General features: G+C 40.3%; 1 protein-coding gene and 1 pseudogene across 1 annotated transcript in view; one reads left to right on the top strand and one right to left on the bottom strand.

The window, feature by feature from the left end:
• LOC112317714 (dihydroxyacetone phosphate acyltransferase pseudogene) overlaps positions 1–25,958 on the bottom strand; it is a 49,145-nt pseudogene that overhangs the window by 12,094 nt on the left and 11,093 nt on the right.
• SPARCL1 (SPARC like 1) overlaps positions 12,000–25,958 on the top strand; it is a 48,604-nt gene continuing 34,645 nt past the window's right edge. The window contains exon 1 of the mRNA XM_024574949.4: positions 12,000–12,413. The gene's annotated coding sequence lies outside the window, so the exon portion shown is untranslated. The remainder of the gene's footprint in view (positions 12,414–25,958) is intronic.

Here is a 25,958-nt window from a genome sequence, read left to right as displayed (position 1 = left end):
TAAAATGTAGAAGCAATACAAATGTCCATTGACAGAGGGTGAATAAGCAAAAGGTGGTGTATACATACAATGAGAAATTACTCAGCCTTAAAAAGGAAGGAAATTCTGACACAGGTTACAACACAGACGATATTACGCTAAGTAAAATAAACCAAAGACAAATACTGCATGATTCCACTCATGTGAGACACTTAGAGTAGTCAAAATCATAGAGACAGAAAGAGAAACGTTATTGCCAGGACTCTGAGGGGTGGGAGGGAGTGCGGGTAACTGTCCAATGGGTACAGTTTCAGGTTTACCAGATGAAAAGAGTTATGGAGCTAGACGGTGCTAATGGTTGCGCCACATTATCATTGAACTGAACACTTAAAGTGGTTAAGGGAGTACATTTTACCTCATATGTATTTTACCACAATAAAAGTTATTTTTAAAAATATGCTGTTGAAACCAAGATTTAATACCTAACCTGATTTCAGTTTCAGCCTTGCCCAGGAAGGTCACCTAAACTCAATAATCTGGGATTTTCTGGTCAGCATCAGTGAAGTAATCTTCCTACTAGACCCTATTGTCTCCCCAAATGAGGTGACCTGTCCAGAAATAATCCATTTTTTTAGTATATGACTTCCTTGTTCTACCCCCTCTATGCCCTTAATAACCTTTCCTTTTCTGTAGCTCTTTGAAGATTCTTAGTTGGATCTTGGATTGGCCAAAAAGTTCATTTTTTCCCTATGATGGCTGTAGTAGCACTTAGTTGTCTTGAACTTCATTCATAATTTTTTATTAGATTGTATTGTGACAGCTGTTTTATCAGCATGCATTTTAAAAAGCTTATTAAAATTGGTGAACTTTTGTGTAGCTATTTTAATATTAAAGATGGAAGAAAGTATGCAACATTTTTGGCATTGTATGCTTTATTATTTCAAGAAAGACAAAAATGCAATTGAAATGCAAAAAAAAAGAGATTTGTGCTGTGTATGGAGTGCTTTGTGAAGTTTCTTTTTTTTTAAATATATTTATTGATTATGCTATTACAGTTGTCTCATTTCCCCCCCCCCACTCCACTCCATCCTGCCCACCCCTCTCCCTCCCACATTCCACCCCCCCCATAGTTCATGTCCATGGGTCATACTTATAAGTTCTTTGGCTTCTACATTTCCTACACTATTCTTACCCTCCCCCTGTCTATTTTCCACCTATCATCTATGCTACTTATTCTCTGTACCTTTACCCCCCTCCTCCCCTCCCACTCCCTTATTGACAACCCTCATGTTCTAGTTGTTTGCCTAGTTTGCTCTCATTTTTGTTTTATGTGTGGTCATTAATAACTGTGAGTTTGCTGTCATTTTTACTGTTCCTATTTTTGATCTTTTTCTTAGGTAACTCCCTTTAACATTTCATATAATAAGGGCTTGGTGATGATGAGCTTCTTTAACTTGACCTTATCTGAGAAGTACTTTATCTTCCCTTCCATTCTAAATGATAGCTTTGCTGGATACAGTAATCTTGGATGTAGGTCCTTGCGTTTAATCTTGGGTAATGTAATTATGATGTGCCTTGGTGTGTTCCTCCTTGGGTCCAGCTTCTTTGGGACTCTCTGAGCTTCCTGGACTTCCTGGAAGTCTATTTCCTTTGCCAGATTAGGGAAGTTCTCCTTCATTATTTGTTCAAATAAGTTTTCAATTTTTTGTTCTTCCTCTTCTCCTTCTGGCACCCCTATTTTTCGGATGTTGGTACGTTTCATGGTGTCCTGGAGGTTCCCAAGCCTCTCCTCATTTTTCCAAGTTCTTGTTTCTTCATTCTTTTCTGGTTGGATGTTTGTTTCTTCCTTCTGGTCCACACTGTTGATTTGAGTCCCAGTTTCCTTCGCATCACTATTGGTTCCCTGTACATTTTCCTTTGTTTCTCTTAGCATAGGCTTCATTTTTTCATCTGTTTTTCAAACAGATTCAACCAAGTCTGTGAGCATATTGATAACCAGTGCTTTGAACTGTGCATCCGATAGGTTGGCTATCTCTTCCTCGCTTAGTTGTATTTTCTCTGGAGCTTTGAAGTGTTCTGTCATTTGGGCCATTTTTTTGTTGTTTGTTTGTTTGTCTTGGCGCGTCTGTTACTTTAAGGGGCGGAGCCTTAGGTGTTCACCGGGGCGGGGTAATGCCGGTCGCTGCGCTGTGATGCTGTACGTCGGGGAGGGGCCGAGTGGGAGCAATGGCGCCCACCTCACTCTCCTCCGGATTTCAATCTTTCACTCCGATACCCACAATCAAACTGGGCCACTCTGGTGCTGGTTCCCGAGTAAGTGGGCCTGTGCACACTCTAGGCCCCTGTGGGTCTCTCCAACGACCTCTCCTGTGAGGCTGGGAGTCTCTCCTGCTGCCGCCCCAACCCCCAGGGGCGCTTTCAATCAGAGGTTTGAGGCTTTATTTCCCCGAGCTGGAGCCCTGGGTTTCGAGGTCTGTTTCGCTCCCTACTGTTTGTCCGGTTTATCTGTGGGCGAATGTGGTGCCGCAGGGTGCTACCCGCCACTCTGCCTGCCCCGTTCTCCGCCACTCTGAGTCCAGCCCTCTGGGTTTATCTGTGCAAATGTGGGGCCGCAGAGTCTTGGCTAGTGCTCGGACTGCCTGCGCCATTTGTCCCACACTCCTCCAGTCTCAGTCCCGCCACAGCCATGTGAGTCCTCTCCACCCCGGTGCCCGTCTCCGCCCCTCCTACCAGTCTGGATGAATGTTTATTTTCTACTTCCTTGGTGTCGGTCCCCCTTGCCATTCGATTCTCTGTCAGTTCTGGTTGTGCGAGGAGGTGCAGTGTGTCTACCTATGCCGCCATCTTGGTTCTCCCTTTGTGAAGTTTCATGCTGGAGATTTCTCCCTGGACGATGCTCCACAGTCAGGTAGATGGGTTGAACTTCATAGCAATCAAATCAAGACATTATTGAGAACAACCAATGTTATACTGTGTGGGAGATAGCCAGCATACTCAAAATATACAAATCAATAAAGTTACTGGTGAAAATGAAAAATGTGTCTTTTATTTTACTGAAAAAATTAAATGGACTTTTTGGCCAACCTGGTACGTGCTTAATGGGATGCTACCAGTTCATAAATTGTGCAATAAAGCCAATTAGATCTTTAACATTCAAAAAAGTATGCTATTGAAATTCAGAGAAGGAATAACTTCCAATTAGAGGTAGCACAGAAGGCTTCTTGGGAAGGACGCATCTACATCGGACCTTTAAAGATTGGTAGGATTTAAGCATGAAGGTTTCAGGCAGAGGAAACTACCTAAGCAAAAGCATCAAGGTAGAAAATTACAAAGCAAGGAAAAGTGAGTGAAGGGAAGAGAGTACATAAAGTGGAAGGGCAATATCTTCCCTTCCATTTTCATTATGTATAAATGCTTGGTTCATGAGTTCAGAACTGACTTGGTAGGCAGTGAGAAGCTATTGGAAGCCCATGCAAGAGATATTCACTGCGCTATTTTTGCTGAATGTTAGTATATGTGAGAAGTGCTAACGACGAAAAATATTAGAATTATGAAAATTTTGCATTTCCTCTGAAAAACAACTACAATGTTTTCCAAAAGTTATTCCAACTTGTTTCTTTATAAACTTTTTAGGATAATGAATACTGTTATAAGTATTTTATAAGGTTCAATAGTAAAACGTAAATGGCTCAGTTTCTCCACCCACAGTAATTGATTACAGCAGAGTAAAAATTGTGTATTTTTATGCATTTGTGTTTCAGTCAGTTGGTGACGCTCACTAGTCAAGGGGGCAAAATCAATTCTTGGGAGGAGCAAAAAATCCTATTATTTTTAATATGTATAAAATATAGCTATAGACACAGTACATAAATACCACAGTATGTCTGTGGCATTACAATTCCACTGAGCAGGGTGAAGGTGGGGACAGAGGAAAAAATATTCAAAAACCCATTGGGAAAGTGATCATGAAAAGAAATTGTTGAGAAATGCTAAACTAGAGAGGACAGACATGGTGCAAATTGTTCATTTTGTCTCCGTTTGAATGGCCAGCCAGTTAATGCTAGTGTACACTCTAGCCAGTGCTAATCTGCTTCTCTTACCGTTTGCTAGAGCTCGAGCCTCCGTGTAGTGCCACCAACACTCTTGTGTACAACCAGACCACGTGGAATCTCCACAACATACCCAGTGTGCTCTTTCACATCTGAAATACTGACAAAAATACAAATGCCGTTGCTCAAAACAAGAAGAAATCACAATCACTGAAACAAATTTCCAGCATAGGATTGCTTCATTACAGAAACAGTACTTCTTAGTCTAAAGCATCTTGCTCTGGAAACTTAATGCTAGAGCCAAAAAAACATCACACAGATTTGGAGGGGAGCGGCTTTTGGCTAGCAACGGCAGAGTGACCTCACCCGTGAGACAGCCCGAGTATAATCTTCAGTCTTGGTGAACAAGACACATCCTGCAAGTCAAACGCACAGAAATATTAAGAAGCCCAGCTGCATTGCACTTGGACAAGAGATCCTCACACCAGGCGATTTGATGGATTGGGCTCTGTGTTAATCCCAAAGTGAGGTCAGAACAAGAGAACAGCTACACAGCTCAACGTTGCTAGTGTGTAGCCCACCTCAATTTTCCCAGACTCAATGAGGGTTCTGTTCTGTCTGAGAAAAGTCAGCTACATAGGACTCCAGGGACTGATGTGAGCAGCTGCTGTTTTTACAGAGCTTGATTTAACGGATGTTTTTCACCCTTCTGCCTGAAAGTCATCATCCCTCACAGAGTATATTAGCAGTTTTTGTAGAAAGAGGAGGCATTCTAATTTCTATTACAGAAAGCTCCATGACAATCTCCAGCAACATCTGGCTTCCATATGAGTGGCCTTCATCATCATCTTTTTATTATTATTATTATTATTATTATTATTATTATTATTAATTTATTTATCTATTAAGTCTTAGTGCAGCCATATATTTGACAAAGTACTATGCAAACATCATCCCTTTTCCTCTAAATTACCCTGGGAGGTAGGTATTGTTATCATCCCCATTTGACAGATAAAGGCATGGAGACACAGAGAGGTTAAGTAATTTACCCAAGGTCACACAGCCAGAAAATCTCAGAGCTGTGACTTGAATTCAGGTCTGTCTGACTCATCAATTCTCTACTATACTTCTTCCAGAGAGAGGAAGGATTTTTAACGTATTCTATCCTCTAACCATTTAATTGATATAATTTAGATTAAGAGGTAGTAGATTTATCTTTGGTAATATACAATGGCATTAGTCATTAGCAAAATCCTATGAGGCCTTCGGCACATCCTTCATTAATCTGGCACCTGATAAGGAGGTAGGCACAAATGATTGAAAGTACTAGAAAATGGCAAGCATCGAATTCCTAATGTCCTTCAATTTAAAATTAACCAGTTCCAAGTCAAAGTGCAGGATATATGCGCCTACGTATAACTCTTGGGACTGGAACTCAGACATGTTTGACTACCACATTACTAATGAATTTGATAGTCCCAACACCATCAGACTGGGTTCTTTCGGAATCTTTCATAGGTGACTAAAACTTCTCAGAGGACAACAAAAATAAAAGATTGCTTGCTGTTGGGATGAAGGACTTTAGGGATACGAAAAAGGAGACAGGTCTTGACGGCTAAATGAAAATGTGCTCACACACAGATACAAAAATATCATCGTGAACTTGACCACATAAAAACAGCTGTACGTTTTGATTGAACTAAGAATGATCTTTTTAAAATCCCAGAAAAAATATATATATGTTAAAAAATCTCCTGCTTTGTTCCTCAGGCCTCTGCAGCTTTACTTCTATAGCTTTCAACTTCATTCTTTAAATTCAGCCATCCACCGCAAAGTTATGCTCAATCATTGTTTTCCTGATGTCCTCAAAGATTTCTCATGCTCCTAGGATCCAGATTTTCACAGGATAACTCCCATTTCGTAATCTCTTGTCGCGGCTCCTCTGGGATTATCAACAACCTGGGAAGCTGCGTGCGGCAAGCCCGCTCCTGCTGAGCAGCAGTGTTTGGTAGACCCAGCTCCCTCTAGTGGGCAGCGCTGTCACTGCCAGTCAACGCCACTACTGCCATCACCCCAAGGGGCTACACTGTGTGCTGTTGCTTGTGGTTAAAGCCTCTGAGATGCTAAAGTAGCTCTGTGGGTACCCGAGTCACCTACACACCAAAGCGGGCAGTGCTTTTCGTGATACTGAGTCAACTGGGTACGAAGGTAGGGCTGCTTATGCCCTGGGTTTTCAAGCGATTCAATTAATTACTTGTTTCAGTTAAACCCAGAATTTCTTCCTCCCGAAAATGTGCTTGAGTCCATTGAGGGCTGGCCTAGGGTCAAATCGAAGGGATATAAACTATTCCACCACGCTACTCGTTATATTGTTGAGCTAATCTTGTCTGCCTAGCTTCCTGTTCCTTTAGAATGAGCCTTTCCCAGATGTCCTTGGCTCCTCCTGGGGGACCCACCCTACTCATCCCTCAGACGTGTCCAAATTTAATCAGTAGAGCATAAATGAAGTTCAAACTGAACCCACAGACCAGAGGTCAGAATTTATTCACAAATAACAGTTACCTTTTTTTTTTTTTTGAGTTTTGCTGATAGCAGCACTGAAGAATAAATCACCGCCGTTTGTTAGTGTGCCACAAAATTTCCTTACTTCACTGGCCTTCACCCCTTTTCCATGACCTATCCACAAGGGTATGTTGTAGGAAGCCACTAAAAGAAACATGATTTGGGCAAGGATGCTAGAAGGGGACCATTTGCTGCTTTACATAGTGCCTTACATGTTTTTCTGGAACCTTTTTACACTATGAACTCTCCCACTAATCATATTTTCCTCATTCCTTTGGTCAGCCAGAAATTTAGAGTCAAATCTGCAACTTACCTTGTAGTGGGTTGAATTGTGTCCCTCAAAAAGATCTCAAACCCCTGGGAGCTATGAATGGAACTTCAGGTGGAAATAGGGTCTTTGCAGATGTAATTAAATTAAGATAAAGTCATCCTGGATTAGGATGGGCCTTAGCTCCAATTACTGGTGTCCTTGTAAGAAAGCAGGATGCAGAAACTCAGAGATGACACCCGGAGGGAGGAAGACCACGTGAAGACTAACGTAGAGATGAGAATGATACAGCTACAAGCCAAGTAATGCCAGAGATTGTTGGAAGCCACCAGAGGCTAGAAAGAGGTAAGCTTCCTTACCTAAAGCTTTCTTAAGGAGCCCATGACTGCTGACTTCAGATGTCTAGCCTCCAGAAGTTTGAGAAAATAAATTTCTATTGTTTTAAGCCACTCAATTTTGGGTGATGTGTTATGGCAACTGTTGGAAACTAATGGAAGTTTTGGTGCTGATAACTGGCACTGCTGCACCAACCTCCCAAAATGTAGAAGTGGCTTTGGAATTGGATAGTGGGTGGTAGATGGAAGAACTTTGAGGCATATAATAGAAAAGAAAATAGACTGCCTTAAAGAGATTGTTGGTAGAAATATGGACATGAAAGAGATTCTGGTAAGGGCTTGGAAAGAAGTAAGAACTGTAGAGAAATCTATCATTTTAGAGAATACCTATATTATCATGGACAGAAAGTTGGTAGAAATAGAAATGTTAAAGGTAGTTCTGGTGAGGTCTCAGAGGAAATGATAAACATGTTATTGACACTAGGGAAAAGGCAACCCCTTTATAAAGTGGCAGGAACTTTGCTGAATTATCTTCTACTGTTGGGTGGAAAGCAGAACTTGTACGTGATGAACTTCAATATTGAGCTGAGAAGGTTTCCAAACAAAGTATGGGAGGCAGAGCTTGGTTTCCCTTTGTTTCTTATAGTAAAATATGACAGGAAAGAGATACATGGAGGAAGGAACTACTAAGCAAAAAAGGAACCAGAACTTAATGATTCTGAAAATTCTCAGACTCCAAATAGCAAAAACTGGAGAGCACATTCTGGAAGGAACATCAAGGGTATTGCTACAGAGATCAGGTGCGTGAGTGTGACCCATGGATACAATCCACCTTCTCAGTGATGCCAGGAATACGGGTGAATTTATCCAGGAAACAGCTGGGGAGGATCTTCTTGTCTGATGACCTAGACCCTCATAGAGCACACAGGAGACCCAAAAGTTTCTTGAGAACTTCTATCAGCAGAAACACTCTACGCTGGACTGAAAAGGGGAAAGACAGAATGAAGTAAAGGCCATCAGACTTCCAAAATTTTGTATGGCTACAAATGTTTCTTATCCTTTCAGGAAAGGAAAGAGTTACTCCTGTAATGGGCTGAATTGTGTTCCCCCAAAATTCACATGTTAAAGACCTAACCCTCAGTATCTCAGAATATGACTATATTTGAAGATAAGACCTTTAAAGTAATTAAGGTAAAATGAAGTCATCACATGTAACTAATGTTCTCAGAAGAGCTTTGGACACAGACCCTCACTGAAGAAAGACCATGTGAAGACATGGAGAAGACAGTCATTTGCAAACCAAAGAGAGAGGCCTCAGAAGAAACCAGCTCTGCCAACATCTTGATGTTGGACTTTTAACCTCCAGAAATGTGAGAAAAACTCCTGTTGCATCCAACCGGTGGTATTTTGGTATGGTAGCCCTAGCAACAAACACATGGTGTAACCAAGGAGGAGGATCCTACACGTGTTATGACCTGAACTGTGTCCCCCCGCAAAGTCTGTATGTCAAAGTCTTAACTCCCATTGTGACTGAATTTGAAGACAGAACCTTTGAAAACATAATTAAGGTTAAATTAGGTCATAGGATGGAGCCCTAATCCATTAGGATTTGTGTTCTAATAGGAAGAGGAAGAGACGCCAGAGGTGCATGAGCCCAGAGAAAAGGCCATGTGAAGACACAGTTTGAGTAGACAGCCATCTGCAAGCTGAGGAGTGTGCTCTCAAAAGGAACCAGCCCAGCTAGCTACTTGATCTTTGACTTCTAGACTCTAGAATTATTATTAGAAAATAAATTCGTTATGTGAGTCACCGAGTGTGTGGTATTTCGTTATGGTAGCCCTGGCAAACTAACACATGGTGTAAGTGAGGAAGAAGGCCCTCCTGCCAGGTCCTGGCCAAGATAACAACCGACACTATTTTCAGGCAGCTTTCCTTCATCCGCACTCACTTCCACTTCCAGGGGAACCATGCCCACTCCTGACAACGAGTGTATGTCGTGTCCCTTAGACTCCTAATAGGCAGGAACGATGATATTACTTCCATATCACCCAGAAACTTGTGCTATGTATTTAAAAAGGCTCATGCAATGCTTGAGGATTGATTTATAAGTTCTCTAAACCTTCATTTGAATCTGAAGTTCGGGTTTACGGAACCAAGGGCAAGAGTTCATAGATGGACTTTAAGAGCTTGTCCACAGCTTTCATCAAATTCTCAAAGGGACACCTAGCACTTAGAAGGTTAAAAAGCACTTAAGCTTTGACACTGGCTTTTGTTAAACCCTTCCCCCCAGTGCCCATGTTATGTAGGTCAGTTCATATTCAGTGATGCGATAAGCTCTTTATCAGTCAAAGTTCCCCCATCACATTTAGACACTGGATGAGCTTCTAAATCTGAGCTACAGCTCCATCTGTTAAGTGGGCATTGCTGTAGGTTTACTGTCCTCAGCTTCATGAGCTGTATTTTATAAATGGCAGCTTCAGAAACAATAAGAGTTTGGATATTTGCCCACAAACATTCCCAAAATAAAGCCACATGTAAAAGACATTGTGGATTCAAGGTCCTTTTATTTTTTTCAAAAATCCTCTACTTTCTATTTATAATACAGAAAAAAAAAGAAATACAGTGGATCATTTTACTCATGTAGATTAATAAGTCCTAGAGAAAACATCCACTATAAGAGTCAAAATTCTCAAGCGTTGCTACCTGCAAATGAACCCTCTGGGTACATATTTATACTTAAGAAATAAGTCCAGTTTACTTTAAACAAATTATTTTTATGCTAACATAGATTTCTATAAGAAATTTCATTTTGATCATTTTATAGAAACATAAAATACCAACTTCAATATTAAGAAAAAATATTTTTGGTGGTCAAATCTTTTTTCCATCACCCTGCAGCTAAAACTTTCTCTACACCCTCATTGAATCAATGTAATCACCTGAGATAAATCTCATAAAATTATTTTAAGTAGACGGGGAATGGTGTTAGAATAAGAAGTTAACATTTGGGGTCCCAGAGGACATTTCCCTTAGCTAACTGGACAAATCTGGAGAAATGCATGTCCTGCTTAGCCTGCAGTAGCCCCGCCACCCCCGGGGCCCTCAGCAGCTGGTGGAGAAACGGCACCTGTGCTCCCCACTGCTCAGACCCACGTGTGCACGGAGGCCCAGGAGAAGCACCGTGGATCACAGCCTACCCCTTTGATCTTTTCTCTGAGGAGGCTGTCCACACCCTAGACCTTGGCTGAGGAAAAACATCCCATTGTCTGAGGCAAAAGGACATCACGTCATTTCATCCTGTGCTTGGAAAGGCAGTTTGAAACAAGTCATCCTGATTCTAAAGACCTGAGATGATTCCCAGCTGCGCCATGACTTGTTTTCTGCTCCTAGGCAAGTTGCCCAGTTTCCTCTGCTCCCAAATTTCCCCAACTGCAAAAGAGAAGTAATTCCTGTTACCTTTCTCTCATGGTGTTGTGAAAAACACACAGGGCCAATGCATATAATGTATTCCTTGCAGACAATTGTCCGAGGGCAGATTTCCCCAGAACTAGAGATGGAGTTTTATTTATTTTTGTTTTTATTGGTTTGCTTTTGGACTGACATTGGCATAAATTTAGAAAATCTAAATTAAATTACATTAGAACCATTCATCTCATGGTGATGGAACATTTACAATATGCAAAGCACTGTGCTAGGCACATGGAGAATACAGAGGGGTCAGGTTTCTACCCTCAGTGAGCTCACAGCTTACTCAAAAAGAGATATTATAGCATAAAGGTTGAATACCACAACATAGCCATTGCCAAGGTAGCGGGACTGAAATCCCACTCTACAGCTAACCAGCTAGAGACCCTGGGAAAATTACTCAGTGTTACCAAGCTTCAGTTACCTCATGCAAATCCCAATAGCTAACATGTGTGTCTGCTGGATGGCAGGAGGTATTCTATGCACTGAATTTTCCGTAAAACTCAGAACAACCACCTGAGATAGATGCTATTATTGTCCCCATGCTCGTATTCTACATGTTATAGATACTGCTGCTGAAGCTTAGGAAGGTTATATAACTTGTCCAAGGTCATACAGTTAGGAAGTGGTTAAACCCTAGTCGGGGTGCAAACCCTAGCTGCCTGGCCTCAAAGTGTGTGGACTTTACCACTACACTATATTTCCCTCACATGGGATTGTAGTTCCCTCAGCTCATGTAGACTTGTAAGGACCAACTAAAATAATGCATAAAAAGTGTTAATGTGGTGTATGAAGCATAATAAATGTGCAGTAAACGTAGAAGTAGCAGAAGAGATCAGACACATATATAAATCACCAGAATGGCAAGTCAAAAATAAGTGCGTGCCTCCAGCCTATTTCATGGACAAACTCCTTCTTGCAGACCAATCACTATACAGGGGGTTACAGTAGGAGGTTGTGTTGGGGGGAAAACAGTCTGTGAATTGCAATATTTGAGAATCAGATACAGTGACCTGTAATTTGAAGGAGTGATGCTTCATACATACGTACATTTCTGAAGGTCATTTACAGAAAGGTTAAGTATCTGAAGGACCCTGCTATTATTAAAATTCAGACTGTCTTTGTGAGAACAGTTTCCAATTAAGCAATGTGAAAATTCATCCACTACAATTCTTCTCCCCTTCCTTTTCTCCCACCTCCCAATTTCCTTTAGGAAGAAAGAACTGCATGTAGGTTTTTTTTTTTTTTTTTCAAAGTCTTAAAATAAAAATCCCCTAAAAAGGGATCTGGCTTATAAAACCTTTTAGAGTTGTTTAGGGGAAAAAGTGCATGAGGAGCCAAGCGCTCATATTCTGGCCAAGTTATGAGCTTCCCGAGAACAAGAGCTTGAGGGGAAGACTGTTAACTCTTTCCCTGTTGGTCTGCACTGCTCGCAAAGCTCATCGCGCCCTCTCGGCGAGAGGCCAGCCTGCCAGAGAACTGCAGGAATCTGCAACAAAAACGATGACAGTCTGAAAAACGCCCCAGTGCCAACTTCCGAACTGGTCTGTCACCTCAGACCCTGACTAGGTGACAGAGCAGCAGAATTTCAACTCCAATAGGCTCGAATGTTTCTGGGCAAAGAAGCAAAGCTAACGAGGGAAGAGATTTAAAGAGCATTGGCATTTATCGAACTTTTATTCCCTGACTGTGTGCAAAGAGGGGATTCAACTTCCATTTTTTGCCAAGGCTCTGGGTCCAGCCACCTACCAGAAGGTAAGTTTTAATAAGTTTACTGTATCATCTAATTGCATTTGCTTAACTGATGTGCATGATCCGATGAAGATACCTAAGATTTTTGTCTGGTACAAAGCCATTCATTTATTTCTTTTAAATCCTTTTGTATGATTTATAGAAAAGTTACTTAACAGGGAATGTTAACTCTTATATTCATGTTTCCTTTTCTCCTTCAGAACTAAATAATACTTACTAGTAAATGATGGGTTCAGTGTAGAGAAAGAACACAAATGTAGAACTAATGTCAGCTACAACTGCATTCAGATCTTGGTTAAGTCTAAATCCGGAACTACATTTTGAAGAAATACTTTACTGATTACATTAAACAAATCATAATGAAAGTAGTTTTAAAAAACTTTCAAGTCAAGGTCATTTGTGTGTTTTCTATGCCTAAATCATGTGAAGCTATTCAGTCACCACCATTCTCCCAGTCTGTACATAACAGCAACATAGAAATGAAACATTTTGCTTTTACAAAAGGTAGAAAAATCTCCGATACTATATTCTTCTTTGATTATTCTTTAGTTATTGTGACTATTCTTTTACTGGTTCCTTTTTATAGTTCTATAAAGTCTCTTTATAAAAGGAGTCTCTTATCTCCTACCATTTTTAAGATATTCATACACATATGTAAAATTTCTAATTCCTAACGATGTCTTACTCAAGAAGGGGAAAAAGAGCGAGGGCACTCGAAGAGTTAAAGAGATTATGATAACTCATACTGTAAGGTACTATCATTTGTAGCTCTATCTTCTAAAATACAATAAAATAAATAATGCAAGTCATGCCTATTCACCCCTCCAGGTATTGGAGGTCACCGTGCGGGAGAAACCATGCTTTCTACTGCAGCTCGATACTATAACCAAGAGGTACCGCAGAAACAGTATCTTTCTTATACAGCCTTTGATCTGCCAGGAGGTTAAATGTGTCACCTTGGCACTGTATCTGAGCTCTCGTCTGGCCCAGGGCCTAAGTACACTGAATAGAAATGCTCACTCGGTCCCACTCAGCAGAAATCTTTTTTAAAAAATTGCCCCTTTCTCACAGATGCCAGTCTTTTCCAGTTCACAGCTAATTCAGCTAAACCTTGAGGGCTGTGACCATTGTTAACTATGACTATTTACAAAAATAAGACACCCATCTTAGGAAAGATTTAAGTACATATTTCTGTTCAGTCAACAAGACCTAGCAAAGCCAAGCCATCTGTGTCAGCTGCTTATCATCCAATCAACTAATACTGCTTTCCACATTTTGGAAAAGAATATGTACGTGTTCTTAATAAATCTTGCCTTTTTCCTTTCAGGAAATTCTGTGCAGCCATTTAGCAATTAGAGCACGGGCTTCTCTTCCAGGTCCTTTGGGATTTAATCCCAATAGTTCTCCTGCGCAGTTTCACCTAACAACTAAGTAAAGATAATGAAAGGTGATGACAAAATAAAATGAATAGTGATGTATCTGGACAACTCCAAACATTCATTTTATTCTCCTCTTGACTGCCTGTTATTTTTATTCAGTTGATTTTTAAGAGGACGCAAACACTGCTGTTTTAGTGAAGGGCAGCAGGACGTCCAGAGCATGTTGTTGATCTTTTCCACCAAGGACATAAACAACTGTTGTTAAAGAACTTCAGGTGCCCTTTTCCTTCACACATCGTTCTGCAACAACCTTTAGTGAAGGAGAAGGGAGTCCCCTAAACCCAGGGGAACTTCTCCAGTAGGCCTGGCTGCTCAAGAGATGCCCAGCTAGCGCGGGGTCTGGTTCATGCAGGGCCTGTAGGGCATCTTACACCAAGAGCTGAGCCTGCAGAGGTGGTCCGCCTGGGGCTAGTGTGGCTTTTGCTCTGGGCATCAAAAGGTACGCAGAATTCTGGAGAACAGAGTGCCTGTAGGAAAATGGTGCAATAAAGTGAATAAGATTGTGCACTCTGGAAGCGTGCGGATCTGGGCTTCACAAACTCTGGAAAATGACTCTTTGAGCCTCAGTTTCCCCATTTCTTGGAAATGGGAAACATAAAATTAGCTGCTGCTGCAGAGAGATGTTGTGAAAATTTAGTGCAAAACACAGCTATGCGTGGTATACGAAGCAATCAATTGATCGTAGCTGATGCTAAAGCACCAGCCACCTATACGTCCTGATTGGAAGTCTGTAGAAGGGAATGTACTCCAGGTTTTCCCTCGGGGGTTTCCTCCTTATACTCACAACTTTGCTGTATAATAAAATGTCAACACCAGGTCTCTGCCTCAGAGTCAGTGCAGCAGAGTGGACAGAGCCTGGGTTTCGGAGTCTCACACGCTTGGATTTGAATCCTGACCCTGCCTCTTACAGATTGTGTGAGCTAGGGCCCTTACTTCACCCCTCCAGGACTCAGTTCACCCATTTCTTAAGCAAATAATGATAATATTACCCACAAATGGGGTTGTTTTAGAAATTAAATGAGTTTGCTTTTCTTTAATGCTAAGTATAGCACCTGGTAGAGTACTAAACACACAGTGAGAAAACATTTGGTTATGCACTCAGAATGATTTTTTTGGTAGTAAAATTGGGGATTAGGAAGGGAACATTCTTTAAATTAATTATCTTTTGTTATTCAAAGAACTGAAAAAATAAATCTGGCACTACCGTATTCCCCCGGGAGCCTCACCAGAAAGTATTCATTACTGTGAGTATGCTTCATCAATTAGTTGCCAAGTCAAATGAAACCAGAGCGCTTTCTGTTTCAGATTGTCATTGAGGAAAATGAGAAGAAATGCTGCTTTGCAGTCAATTCTCTTTCATGGGACTACTTGGACAGGGGAGAAGGCCCCCAGCAGTTCTCCTTTCTTATATTTTCTAAAGGAAAGAATAGGGGTTTTGACTTGCTCCAGGGCGTATTTTTCCTCTCTAACTGAAATTCAAATGAGAGGATTTGTTTTTTGTTTTTTTGTTTTTGCAGACCTCTCCCCTATGTTCCTGTCATTGAAATGTCAGCTGCTTTTTCTGGCTACATGTAGCAGGAGCAGCCCGTCGTCACAGCAATGAAAGGGTATAGAGAGACTCGAGTTTCTTGACTCACTCTGTGAAGTAACTCCTAATCTGCTTTAAAATCCTTCTTTAGAAATGAAATCTTTAGTCCTGGCTTGTTTCCTTCCTATTATGCAACCAACTTACGTATACCAATTGCAGTAACTAAATGTTTTCTTTAAAGATTCAATGAATAGATGTTAAGAAAATGAACAAGGAAACTACTAAAATGGTGACCAGCTTATTGTGCAGTGCAGGGAAAAACAACTGGGAAAGCAAGGGAAAAAAAAGTAGAAATGACCTCACTTCGTGGCACATACTTCACACCCAAAATAAATCTGTTTTGCAAGTGCCCGTTGTCTCCTCCCAACCCCATGATGTGGAATAGATAGTGTAGTGGTTATCGAGGGGGATTCTGGGGCAGGCGGCCTGGGCTCCAATCCTAGCACTCAAACTTTCTAGGTTTTTTTTTTTTAATCTTATCCACCCTTTGCCTCCATCTTCTAATATGTAAAATAGAGACGATAATAGTCATAAAATAGTCTTGGGAATTGAATGAGATACTGAATGTAAGGCTTTTATTACACCTCTGACCAGTGGTAATGGTTGGTTGGTAAGCTAGACAAGCTTCAGTTCCCCTCACCGTTAAATAGAGATAACAGCAAATGCATAAGATTGTACGATTAACTGAACTAATGACTGTAAGTGCTCAATAAGTAGCATTTCTTTTAATATTTTTCATGATAAAGTCTACCTCTAATAAGAATGGCTTTTTTTCGACTTGGCATCTCCCAGCAATGAATGACGCATTATTGTATAACATGAACTGCTGATTTCCTAAACAGAAAAAAAGAAATGAAAAGAACTAAGGCTTTTTACATTTATAATGAATAAAGAAGATTCTTCTCATCTTGATTAACACTAGGGCAAAAGGTATTAACACATCTTGTCTTTCATTAAAATGTTTTTTTTTTACTATTAAAATTTCTGTTTTAGTTTCTCCAGTGTTTTCCAGGTCGTGCAATTATGTAAACAAGTAGTATTTTAATCTTATGTGTCAAACAACTAATGTATTCAATATGCTATCTCATGCAAAATGCTAGAGACACTAAATGGAGCAGAGATAGAGAGGGGCTGTGCTCTCGTGGAGCATCCCATGTAGTTAGGGAGAAAGTCATTAATCACACCATCGCGTTAATAAAAAGTGCATACGCTCTAACATAAGGTGACCTCGTTATAAAGCTATCTTTATGTTTGTAATGAGAAATTCTCAGCCGAAGTCTTTAGTCAACCTAAATGTACGTGTGGATAATAGATTATAATATATACTTAAGATATTTACTCTGTTGTTACACATACATATTTCAAAATCTCATTTTATTTTACATATTTTTTACTTATAAAAGTGACTTCTTCCATCCCCGTATTTCATGAAACAATTTTATTAAAACTTTCTGTATGCGTCTTTAACTTCACTGTCTGTGTTCACTGCATCCGCTCTGTACTGATCTAATGCAGAGGGCGCCCTCAGTCCCCAGAACGCTGTGTACAGCACCCTTCTGAGAAATCTGCTGACGCTGCGCACTCGATCCCAGGCAGGAGTTCGCATTCTGTGGTGACGATCTCTACTTGTTAATTACTTACTATATTGCTTTTACCAATGCTCTTTAAAGGGCTTGTCTGAAACCACTTTAATCTGTGAATTGTGGCTTTCTAAAATTGTTCAACTCCAGCATTTGCAATGAAGTCATACCTCAAGAATAATTACTAAATTTGCTTTTAATATCTTTATCTTCTTTTTCATTGTCAAGATGAACTTAAAAACAAAAATAAGCATTGTGTGAGATCATCTTAGGCTCTTTTCTTGAAATGGCACTTTGTTGTTCAAAATTAAATAATTGAGAAAATGGCCTTGAATATGACAGACCTCAGAATTACTGGACTATATGTCAAATCCTCTTTTTTATAGCATAATGTTAGGGGGTAAAAATTTCAAATAATATTCTATGTGTATTATATATGCTTATACACTGAAATAAGTGTTATGAAGGCAAAGAAGGCAAAACCTCTGTTCTAAGAAAGTATGTGAGATGCCTGACCGCTGTTCAAGGTCAATGATGGCTTTCCTTGATCCAAAGGTTAAATAGAGGTTAAGTCTGTGGGGTGCATGTGTGTTGGGTGGTAGTAGTTGGGGCAAGTGGATGTTTGGCACAAAGACCCTGCAGCAGGAGGGATTGTGGCCTATTCCACAAACAGGGAGAAGGCCAGCTCCTCTGAGCAAGGGGCACGGCAGTGGGACAGGCAAATCCCAAGCAACTCCCCATAAGGTCCTCTGACCTGAGACTAAAGGTATTTGTCCTCTGCTTGATTCCTGTTTAATGTGTATCTTTCACATCTCTGCTGAATTCTGGTCAGAGTCAAAGTTCTGATAGGCATGAACCATGTCTATTCCTAGCTCAGATGCACATGATGGTGGGTTCAGTTAGAAAGAATGACAGGCGTTGAAGGTCAGAGCTCCAGAAAAGTCTGTACCTTTTGAGTCTGAGTATATTACATACACTCATAGGACTGAACAGCTTGATGTCAGATGATGGTGACTCAGCAGAGAACTCGAAATAGAAGAGCATCTTTTTTAATCCTTCAGATAACTTTAACCCCAAGCTATAAAGCTCTCCCAAGAGACTCATTAATACTTTAAAAACCCTAAAGCATCACTGTTAACTCAGGATCAGGTAACAACACGTATATGTTAGCCAAAATATGACTAAAGGATTTGCTCTCTGATAACGAAGGCTCCGGTTATCATGTAAAGATAGGGTGAAGAAGAATATTCTCTCTAAGTCTGACTATTAAGTACCTGTAATAATCATTTTGTTTACTGCATTTTTCTGAAAGGAAATTTTTTCATAGTTATAATAATTACTAAAAATAGCAGCCTGCAGGCTTCCTCTGATATAAACAAATTCAACAGAAGATACCTGTTCTTATTTGGAAGTGTGGAGGTACGTACCTCAGGAATTGATATGCCAATAAGAAGAAAAGAAGAGTAACAGAGAAACAGTCAATATAAACCTCTCCTTCTTCTAAAGTATATGGTATGTCTTTCTCAGGCCAAAGGCCTGAGACCAGGTCAGATGAACAGATGAAGCAGCAACTGTCTGCTTTGAAAACCAAAAATGCTAAAGCAGGTTTCATTGGTCCAGAAGGAAAGGAGGAGGACTTGTAAGTTTGGCTGAGGCTGTCAACCAAGGAGCCAACGACTGGGGAGGAACTCAGGAAAAATGAGAAAAATTCAATTACAAAGACTTGAAGCAATAACTACCAGCACTAAAATTTCCAAGAAGTTGTTGCTATAACCATTACAAGAGATTGAAAAGAATAAACTCCAAGCCTGGCCCTCCTTTTAGAGGTAGGGATGACCATGTTTACACTCAAGTTCAGTGGTGGTCAGACAGCTTGTGAAATGCTTAAGAGAAAAGGAAAGAGAAGGGAGATAAAAAGAGAGAAAAGGGTCCTGGTCAGATGGCTAAGCTGCTTGGAGCATCAATCCATACACCAAAAGGCTGAGGGTTTGATCCCTGGTAGGGCACTTTTGGGAGGCAACTGATTGATGTTTCTCACATAGATGTTTTCTCTCTCTCTCTCTTTCTTCCTCTATCCCTTTGCTCTCTCCCTAAAATCATCAAAAACATGTCTTTGAGTGAGGACTGTTTTTTAAAAATTTACTAGAGACAAACTTTTTTTAAAAAACAGATAGAAGAGGTATGTATAGTGGGACAAGAAGTGCTCAGTAGAGACAGATGGTTAGGGTAAGTAGATTTAAGTGGCATAGCAACATGCAGACTTCAAAAATAATATTTACCATTGTAAATGTAAATTTAAATTAATGGTGTAAATTAATTCTATTAATGTTAAAAGACTATATGAACTGAAAAGAAATCAAATACAAATATCTACTCTGACCTAATTTTATTCTAATTTAAACTTCTAGAAAATATTATTGAAACTGAAAAGGCACCAAGTACAGATAAGAATTCAAAATGGACCAGAGCACCCAAAGTCTATTCTAGTTGTTTGTGCAAATTCATTCCTAAATCTAGATGAAGGATGATGTTCTAGGGTGTGTCAAGCTTTAAGTGTCCTCCCTTTCTCTAGGAGATAGACATTTAGGACCAAGAGTCAGAGGGTTTCACTTAGAGAAATGTCCTATGTTTCCTACCAAATACAATATTTGCAATATTTGCATAGTCCTAGCACTATTTGCTATTACATGCACTGCTTTCCACCTCCCACTAGCAGGGCCTGGCTCTCGGTCTTGGAGGCCAGAGCTGGTGTTGCTCTACCAGAGATCAGGGGCGACTGACACATGCATAGCCCTTTCTGCTAGTGCCTTTCAGACCAATCTGTGCCAGCTTGCCTGGGCTCTCTTTCCCGCTAGTGGAAAACATTTTCAGGTCCTTTTCCTTGTTTTTCCAAGGACAGAACTTGTAGACCTGCTGAGAAATCTAATTACAACCTCCTTTCATGGTGAAATATAATTACAACCTCTCCCTTGGTGAAAGCCAATTCTTTTGATACAAAAGGAAGCAAACCAAAGAGGTTTTAAGGAGGGGATGCACCTGTGTTCTGCCTTCTCTCTTAGGCAGCTATGCAGGAAGGTTGCAGTGACCTTGGCTTGCTTTGCTTGGAAATGATGGTCATAATATATTATTACCCCTATTCCCATAACAAAGAAAAATATTTTCTTATCTAATGCCAGGATTTTCTGGAGATTTTTCAGGGATTCATTTGTTGGGTAAAACAAATTTCAGTCACCCTCTTCACATCCATTTTTGATTCAGCAAGATGACTTCTCTTACTGAACTTGGAATGTAGTGTTAGACATGTAAAAAAAGGTGTGAGTTATTGCAGCCTCCTATAATCTGTTTATGACATCTTCAGTGTTCTTTGCCACCCCTTCAGCCAATCTGTCTGCTGGAGGATAATTAGAAAACGCAGTACTGCTGGGAGAAGTGTCACCTAAAATTTCTAACACTTAATTTAGATCAGTGGAGACAGTTATCAAAATAATCATTTATGGAAATGCATGTTTTACAAATACCTAGCATAAGTATATAATTGCTGAAACAATAAAATTACTAACTAGATTCTAATCAATCTTTATCACTACTATGCAATCACTGTAATCCACTGAATAGGAATGAAATCCAGATTTGCAGCTTATTCAAAAAAATGGGCAACATTTTTAGAAGAAATGTTCAGTCAACTAATAGGTTTTTAATTATGAGAGTGGTGAGTACTGGTAAATCCTTTATTTTGTTTTTGAATGGGATGAAGTTTAGCCTAGGTTTAATGAAAGTGCTATGCCTATCTATATTGTTAATAAGAGTAAATAAAAAAGAATAAGAATCACCATTCAGAGTCACCTTCAAATAGCTCTAAAAGCAAAGCATTTTTACAATACTTGATTCAACTTGAGTTACCTAATCATCCATATAATATGATAGGGTCCAAGTGTGAAGGTGGCCTGCGATCTATAAAAGTCAGAACATTTGAATCTTGATTATGGGTCGATGAAAACGTGTAGCTGGTTTCAAGACACCATGTGGTCAGATCTTCACCCTCTTTTAGCACAATGGAATTATTTGTAACATTCAAGCCATTGGTTCAGAGGATTCCCCAAACTTTTATTGGGACCAAACAACTTAGAGCTAACTCTAAAGCAACACAGCTTTCTGTAGGAATTCAGAAGACACAAAATAGAAATGCTAAACCCCAGGTGTCTTCTTTCCTTCTTTTTATCTTCCCTGACCCCCAATTTTAGCACATGAGTAGGCTTTGAGGACCTCATGGTGGAGTGCAGGTTAAGCTCTCTCTAGGAAAACTTTTCAGTAATTTCCTTTTTTAAAACCAGCAGCTTTTTTCAAAGATTTTTTGAAATTTACTTTTAGAGAGAGAGAAAGGGAGGGAGAAAAAGAGGGAGAGAAACATGATCTGGTGGCCTTCTTGTGTCTCCAACTGGGGACTTGGCCTGCAACCCGGGCATGTGCTCTGACCTGGAATCGAATCATCCACCTTTAGGTTTGTGGAACGATGCCCAACCCACTGAACTACACCAGTTGAGGCATAATTTCTCATAGTATAAGTAGAGGAATAGTAGATTTGTTTTAATCTGGAAAACTTTTAGGTTAAACCTCAGTACTCCCAGTGATCTTGAATTCAGTAGCTTCCTAAATAGTCTTGGGGGTGGGAGGAGTGGAGTACCAGCATCAGCTCACTAATAAAAACAGCTCATTAATTTCTTCTTATAACCAGAAAACAATTTAAAGTGATTCATTTCAAAAGCATATGTTTTCTTATAATTAAAAAAAATACTCTGGGTGGGAATGTCAGGAGTTACTATGGCCTGGGGTCTGAATATGATGAACTTTTCTTTCCCAGAAGGTGACATACAAAAATATAGCCCATGATTATTATACATTTGGTTCTTTGTTGTTTGGTTTTTCTCAAATTCTATGGGTGACAGCTACGGCAAGGTCCAAGGTTGTGGTCATGGCCAGAGGTGGCTGACTCACCTCAAGCTTCCCAGCATCTGGATAACAGGGTTAATATCTCTAATAGCCTGGTTATTAAGTGTGGTGTGTGAATTTCAGTGCCAGGAGAACAAACTTAGTCATTGTACAAAAAGAATTTATAGCAGTTGCCCTTGTATAGTACTATTTACCCGAAATACAACTTTGGTTCAATTGGGTAATTAGACTATTTTCGACTAGGCAAATGTCTACACGTTCTGGTACTAACCATCTAAAAACAGTGTTGTTAGAACAAGTTTAAAATGTTCAGTCAGATTGAGCTAATGAATTGGTTTCCCTGTGGGGTGGGAAGGGAAAAGAACAGAAAGACTAATTTAATTCTCAGGGTTCCAGATTAATGCTGGTATCATAGCAGTCTAGAGATTGCATGCAAAGAGAAATGGGGAAGAGCACCGTAACGTGAAACACGCCATGTTCCCACACAAAGTACCTCAGAGCTAGTTGCCCATATTTCCTCTAAATCTCTTTGATTCCATAGCACCTGCAAGTCTTGTGATTATATCAGTGAAATCATCTTTATTGAGCACTAATCACATTTTAATACATTGTAGCTTTTGATTTCCTCCAAAGATGAGGCCTGCTATGCTTCATTAGGGAAAAAAAAAATGTATACCCACTAAGACAATGCAGGTAAGGAAAACCTTTTCCTCTACTTTCTTATGTTTAGTAATTGCGCCCTGCAAACTAAACTGACAAGATAGGTTAACAGAAGAAAATGACTTCTTCATATGCACACAGGGACGAACAAAAGTACTGACTTTCTAAACTGTTAAAGATAAATGCATATATACCTAACTTAGTGGGAGGAAGAGAGCGGGAAGAAGCAACTTCTGTGGCAAAAACAAAAACATTTCTTTAGGAAACACAAACAATGCTTAGACCAAACAGAGATAAGAGAGTCTGAGGTGTTTGTCTATAGAAGTATAAGCGGTCTGTTTGTCTTCTTCCAGATCATAAGTTTGCCCTGGAGAAGGATTCACAGTAGGTTCACTCTTGTGATCTTTCTCCTGGGAGTAGAAGCCACTCCAAGAGGAAATCTATGGCAGTTCTCATTTCTCAGAAGTTTCTGTTTTTAGTCAGAAAAGGGAAACTACAAAAAGGCTTCCTTCTGCATCTGTTGAATCTCAAATGTCTTCATTTTAAAATAATCTTGATACCAACTCTAAGGTTCCAAGCAGGTCCTCACAGCAACTATAGAAAGATTTAAAACAGGGCAGCACTGGGGAGCAGGAGGCAGCTTTGTTGGCAGGAGATCTGAAAATATTCAAGCCCATGAATCCTAAACTTTGAATCAGAGGTTGGATTGGTCCCAGTCCCAGTAAGAAAATGATAGATCCAGGGGGAAAAAAAGAATCAGAGGATTGGAGGAGAGTATAATTATGGGATTTTTACCAAGGTATAGGTAGGGTATAAAGAAGCTACAAGGAGTTGTAGGAACAGGTTAGTAAGAGGTAAGCTTGCCGGAGCCAGGGAAGAGAGCATTTTCTGAACCCAGAGGGACACAGTCACAGAGAGGGAGCTGAGGAAGTACATTCCCTGAGGAAGTACATTTACTCTCTTCCATCCCTCAAATCTCTCCTGCCAGTGTTTTCCATTGGCCAAACCCAACAGAAACCATCAAGTATGAGAATCTGCTCATGCAATTCACATGGGCCCAGGGCAGCTCAGGCTGGATCAGGCTGGAGAGTGGACATGGAGTGACTCTGGAGGAACAAATGAAAAGTATCTACATATTCATAGAAGAAAATTTCTCCCCCATGTGGGAGAGACAAGGTTCATAGCTGCAGACCAGCAGTGTCCTCTCCTTGCTCAAAAGAACCTTCTAGTGCTTCCCCTATGAAAGCATAAATAAGCTTAGGTTTTCCACCCTATTTTCAAAGAACTCTTCAATCACCAGCCATGAAATCCATGAGGGTCTCTTGAATGTGTTCCTTTCAGAGAAGGCAGGTAACGAGTAATGTTGCACCACTGGGGAAAGCAGTTATTTCTCCTCTTCAGTGTGCTGGCCCTCACCAAGGCACGTGAGAAGTGCAGACCACGTGCTGAATCCTGGAGGGACTTCTGCTTGGACTGAGTGCTTTCATTAGTGGTTCACACAAGAACTAGTGGTCAAAGCCTGCATTGTTCCCTCATGGGTCCCCACACCATGAGAATGAGGCTACTTGGAACTGTTCTTAGGTATGATTTGCTATTTTCTTAATCCTGGAAGACAACTACCCCAGTGAATAATTCTTCCTGCATTCACAGAGCTGAAAGCACTTGAAATTCCTCTCCCAGCTTTAGCAGACCTTAACAACTGACTTACTCAATTAACAAAAGAAGAGAAACAATTTCCACCGAATCCAAAGAGGTTTTATATTATGTTTGCAGAGTTTAACAAATAAAGGAAATTCAAATGAGAGTAGTCAAAGGAGAAAACTAAGAACCCGGAATTCTGGGCAAAGAACTTACAGGGAGGTGGAGAGTAAAATAAATGAGAGGGTAGCAAGGAGAGCTAATGGCAGAAAAAGAATAGGATTAATGTATCTGATCATTTCGGTGGGGATGTAGGCTTCCAAAGGTGAATCATCATGCTATAACACTATGCAGCAAAGCATTCAGCTATTATTAGGTCCTGCAACATAACAAATGCCACAGGCAATCTGGTGAGCCTTACTCAAGAGTGGAATCAGATTTTATGAACTTAACATAACAGATTTTATGAATGTAATGTGTGGCATCCTTTTAAAAAAAATAGAAAATTCAGAATTCAGAACACAGCCTGTACAAGTGAGACCTGAAGATCTTTAGCTTCGTGCTACATCCACCTCTGGCCATAATCAAATGTCTGTGCCCCGAAGAATATTCAAGAAGAGGTGAGGGAAGAATAAATAAATGTGAATATTAGAAAACCCTGCATTCACAGATAAAGACAAAATGAGAGGATAGATATCATAATATGATTTGAGCAAAGAAAAGTAAATACAGCCAAAATAATTCCTTCCACCACCCCAAGGGGCAGGGTGTGGTGGAGACTTTCTGAAGGGTTGGCAAATGCCTGAGGGAAAGAGCGGGCACTGACTCCATGGGCCCGTTCCATAAGGAGTTGTGAAATGAGACCCAGTGAGGCCAGTGAGTGGTGAGTGGACAATAAGATGAGGAAGTCTGAAAGGAATGATGAAGAAGGGTGGAAATATGGCTATTGAACAATCTTGCCAAGGATAAATCATGAGGATCTTCTAAATACAATTAAAGTAACCCTTCAATTACACGTTATAGAAGACCGAGAATGTACTAATTTCCCCTGAACTAGAAAAAGAGATCTAAGAGAATGTCCCTGGAAAGCCACCCTTTTTGAAATTCTCACATCCTATGGCTTCCACACTCCTCATTCATGACTGGGCACAGTGACACAAAGGGATGTTCGGGCAACTCTCTCTGGATGGGTATGATGTGACAGATGGGAACACAAGGGTGTATATAGATGAAGTGCTTGTCATTGTTCCTGGCTTATACTAAAATCTCAAAACTATCAGTCATCACATTAGCTACTATATTGAACAGTCAGAGATAAAAGCTATTTTTTTCAGTAAAATAAGACTTTTATGAACATAAGTGATTCTACTACTAATGAATATACTTGAGTGCTATTTCACTCAAGATATTTAATGTTTATTCAGATGTTGGGAACCGCCCTGCCTGGTTTCAGAAGCTGTAACCCCCCATGATTAAGGCTGAGTCAGAGTTGGGACCATAAGCCACTAAGGAGACAAAGCTTATCTCCCTGGCAGGTGTGCCACCCCTGCCCACTTCACCCTGGTTGGCCCTGAGCTTGGCCAGTTAGCCAATGACAGGTAAGAATCCTCAAGGGAGGATCAACCTAAGACAGGCATGGTCACGGAAGAGGCCCGCAGGGAAGAACTCGGGGGGCTGTGGGAAAAGGGGGTGATGG

This window comes from Desmodus rotundus, chromosome 4, assembly GCF_022682495.2.
Source record: "Desmodus rotundus isolate HL8 chromosome 4, HLdesRot8A.1, whole genome shotgun sequence".
NCBI lineage: Eukaryota > Metazoa > Chordata > Mammalia > Chiroptera > Phyllostomidae > Desmodus > Desmodus rotundus.
This window is presented reverse-complemented; position numbering and strand designations above follow the sequence as displayed.